The 4,489-nt window shown below is 49.6% G+C and overlaps 1 non-coding gene across 1 annotated transcript; it reads right to left on the bottom strand.

Annotated features, from left to right (window-relative positions):
• Positions 1–256: 256 nt before the first annotated feature.
• On the bottom strand, positions 257–331 carry Trnas-cga (transfer RNA serine (anticodon CGA)). The gene has a single exon. It is a non-coding gene; the product is annotated as a tRNA-Ser (tRNA).
• Between the last annotated feature and the right edge of the window lie 4,158 nt (positions 332–4,489).

Below are 4,489 nucleotides of genomic sequence, written 5' to 3'. Positions count from 1 at the left end.
CGGAATCGCTGCTACTGTCTTTAGATAACAGTAGGCTATTACATTACTGCAGATTGCCAGATCAAGAGAGTTTACTCGAATCTTCACTAAACTGCGTTAGACGGCTGAAGTGCTCAGCAGCCATATCCCGTCCCCAAGTGCAAATGGACACAGCATGGGCCAAGTAGCAGACATTGTTCAGATGTCTCTAGAATGAAATTTTCACTTTACAGAGGAGTGTGCGCTGATATGAAACTTCCTGGCAGATTAAAACTGTGTGCCGGGCCGAGACTCGAACTCGGGACCTTTGCCTTTCGCGGGCAAGCGCTCTACCAACTGAGCTACCCAAGCACGACTCACGCCCCGTCCCCACAGCTTCAATTCCGCCAGTACCTCGGCTCCTACCTTCCGCAATATCGTTTCTCCCAGGAGTGCTAGTTCTGCACTGTGAAGTTTGGAAGGTAGGAGACGAGTTACTGGCGGAATTGAAGCTGTGAGGACGGGGCGTGAGTCGTGCTTGGGTAGCTCAGTTGGTAGAGCACTTGCCCGCGAAAGGCAAAGGTCCCGAGTTCGAGTCTCGGTCCGGCACACAGTTTTAATCTGCCAGGAAGTTTCATTGTTCATATGGCATGACGTACTCCTTCAACAGGCACACGCAGAATTTCTACACGCAACAGTGTTTCAGGTACAAGAATGTAACGGACATAATACACACATCAAAAAAAGTTCTGCGTCAGCCCAGTTCCCAGAACTCCTGAAGATAGGCGTTCACTGTGGATGTTGTATCACAGATGCAGTCCCTTTGACTCTTCAGAGATGTTACTAAACCAGCTCAAAGATCTAAACAACTGTGCATGACCCCCAACGGCTCTTAGACGGACAGGCGATCCGTGCCAGTCATTCCACCGGGAAGGAGGTACACGACTCGTGTTGCCTGTCGTTTAACCATGCCTAGACGGTCAATACCGCAGTTCGATCGCGTCCGAATTGTTACTTTGCGCCAGGAAGGGCTCTCAACAAAGGAAGCGTCCAGGAGTCTCAGAGTGAACAAAGCGATGTTGTTCGGACATGGAGGAGATACAGAGAGACAGGAACTGTATATGACATGCCTTGCTCAGGCCGCCCAAGGGCTACTACTGCAGTGGATGACCGCGACCAACAGATTATGGCTCGGAGGAACCCTGACAGCAACGCCATCCTGTTGAATAATGCTTTTCGTGCAGCCACAGCACGACTCAATCCATGCGAAATAGGCTGCTTGATGCGCAACTTCACTCCCCACCGCCGATGTCCACGGCGAGGTCCATCTTTACAGCCACGACACCGTATTGTATGATTATATGATAGCGGAACAAACACTGGTAGCAGTTACATCTGTAAAATCTCTGGGAGTATGCGTGCGGAACGATTTGAAGTGGAACGATCATATAAAATTAATTGTTGGTAAGGCGGGTACCAGGTTGAGATTCATTGGGAGAGTCCTTAGAAAATGTAGTCCATCAACAAAGGAGGTGGCTTACAAAACACTATCCCAGGCATATTCGGAAGGGTTCATGTCTGGAGAACATGCTGGCCACTCTAGTCGAGTGATGTTATCCTGAAGGAAGTCATTCACAAGATGTGCACGACGGGGGCGCGAATTGTCGTCCATAGAGGGGAATGCCTTTCCGAGGTGCTGTCGATATGGTTTCACTATCGGTTCGAGGATGGCATTCGCGTATCGTAGAGCCGTTACGGCACCTTCCATAACCACCAGAGGCGTACGTGGGCCCTACATAATGCCACCCCAGAACAGCAAAGAACTTTCACCTTGCTGCACTCGCTGGACAGTGTGTCTGAGGCGTTCAGCCTGACCAGGTTACCTCCAAACACGTCTCCGATACTCATCGGTGCAGTTGAGTATTGATCATCAGTGTGGGATCCGTAGCAGATCGGGTTGACGGAGGAGATAGAGAAGATCCAAAGAAGAGCGGCGCGTTTCGTCACAGGGTTATTTGGTAACCGTGATAGCGTTACGGAGATGTTTAGCAAACTCGAGTGGCAGACTCTGCAAGAGAGGCGCTCTGCATCGCGGTGTAGCTTGCTCGCCAGGTTTCGAGAGGGTGCGTTTCTGGATGAGGTATCGAATATATTGCTTCCCCCTACTTATACCGCCCGAGGAGATCACGAAAGTAAAATTAGAGAGATTCGAGCGCGCACGGAGGCTTTCAGACAGTCGTTTTGCTCGCGAACCATACGCGACTGGAACAGGAAAGGGAGGTAATGACAGTGGCACGTAAAGTGCCCTCCGCCACACACCGTTGGGTGGCTTTCGGAGTATAAATGTGGATGTAGATGTAGATTCAGCGCGGTACAGGTGGGCTCAACAACATGCCGAATGGACCGCTCAGCATTCGCATCAGCTTTTCTGCACCGATGAGTATCGGAGACGTGTTTGGAGGCAACTTGGACAGTCTGAACGCCTCAGACACACTGTCCAGCGAGTGCAGCAAGGTGGAGGTTCCCTGCTGTTTTAGGGTGGCATTATGTGGGGCCGACGTACGCCGTGGTGGCCATGGAAGGCGCCGTAACGGCTCTACGATACGCGAATGCCATCCTCGAACTGATAGGGAAACCATATCGGCAGCACCTCGGAAAGGCATTCGTCTTCATGGACGACAATTCGCGCCCCCGTCGTGCACGTCTTGTGAATGACTCCCTTCAGGATAACGCTCGACTAAAGTGGCCAGCATGTTCTCCAGACGTGAACCCTACCGAATATGCCTGGGATAGATTGAAAAGGGCTGCTTATGGACGACGTGACTCAACAACCACTATAAGAGATCTGAACCGTGGATTTACTTTCAAAATCTTTTCTTAAAGAATTTTCCTTATTTACTAGCGATTCATCAAGAATATTAACACATTTAATCACAGTATGTGAGCGTGGAAGTAGTTGCCAGGGAGTAACTGATGATATATAACCAAATTCCTTTTAACAAATGGAAATTTTATTGCTAAAAACAGATTTAAAAATTGTAATCAGAAAGCACCCTCTAAATATCAAGTTATAATTTATTCAGAGGCATAAATAACAATTTTTTTTGACAGTATGAGCTTTCGGGCAGAGAACCTTGCCGCTCCTTTTTGACATGACCGTAGTCACGACCGCACACCACAACCTCTGAAAGACTACACTGGTGCAAATATGCAACACTCCACTCCAGATTTATTTAAACTAAAGTTTTAACACCTGACACAAACACATAAACTATGCACCCCGTATGAGGGATGGAAATGGTACAAAACACTCACACTCACATTAAAACAAAAATTACTTGCCAGCGAAAGTGCAACTTGTTTTGTAAAAGAAAACTGTTATGGTGGAAGTGTGGCAACTTTATATACTAAAATGACCGTTTAAATAAAAACCCATGAAATGCAGTCTTACATAAAATGTACAAACATGCTCTACATGACAGATATAGCGCCTCTAAAGATGACAGGCAAGATAGAAGCATATTTCAGGAATTCTGCCTTTACACCTTAAGCAATAAATTCGTTAGCACCGAATCCGACAAACTTGACAGAGGCAGCTATTAACGTATGGTAGATTGACAGGCGGGATTACTGAACAACCCGAACCGGAGGTTGCTCTAACCCGCCCCAACTCCACAAAGGAAAAACGGACCATCCAATTCATAAATAACGACCTTCCCGCAGGTGGGCAAACGGAGAAGAATGGTGGGACGACCCCAAAACAAAGCGGCTGGTGACCTCACCAAGAAAACAAGTAGAATTTAACAAGTAAATAAAACAACATACCTGCAATCACTTAACTTCCAATAAACTGCGATTTCTGGCGAAGACCTGGCGCAGCACCCCCAAATGGCTCTCCTGAACCGTCCGCTGCCAGCCGCTTCAACGGACGCCGATCTCCCGTCTCACGGCGTCGCAGCTCGCACCGGCCAGACCGATGTCGTGGGTTGACTCCTGTTGCTCTCGTGTCGGCCGCGAAGCCACTACCCCTCGCTATACGGCGCGGCCCACTGCACTCACATGGCGACCTCACATGCGCCGACGCTCAAGACGGACAAGTCTCAGTGTGCGACCGACCAACCGATTGATCCAACCGCCAATGACCATCGCCTGAGCAAACTCGAGCAGACTGGCGGCCTAACACATACCAGCACTCCGGCCGACAGACAGACACTGACTGCCCCACACTGACCCGGCTGACCAACTGACCAGACTCTCCGAGACTGACAGACTGACTGACTGGCGAGCTCATAGCGCCCCTTAAATGCACGTGAACAGGCAACCTTTCCCCTTTCCCACCAGAGGGAGCCACCAAAGCTGCGACTGCCACAGCGGAGCCACCGCCAGAAACGGAGGGCGACTGCTTCACACTACGTGCTGCGGCGCGCTGTTCAAAAGAGCAATTTTTTTACGACGGCTCAGGATCTACGCCGAACCGCCGTTCTGGAGTGGAACAATCTGGACCAACAGTGCCTCGATGAACTTGTGGATA

This window comes from Schistocerca cancellata, unplaced genomic scaffold (genome assembly GCF_023864275.1).
Source record: "Schistocerca cancellata isolate TAMUIC-IGC-003103 unplaced genomic scaffold, iqSchCanc2.1 HiC_scaffold_1132, whole genome shotgun sequence".
Taxonomy (NCBI): domain Eukaryota; kingdom Metazoa; phylum Arthropoda; class Insecta; order Orthoptera; family Acrididae; genus Schistocerca; species Schistocerca cancellata.
The sequence above is the reverse complement of the archived record's forward strand: the minus strand, read 5'-3'. Positions and strand labels throughout refer to the sequence as shown.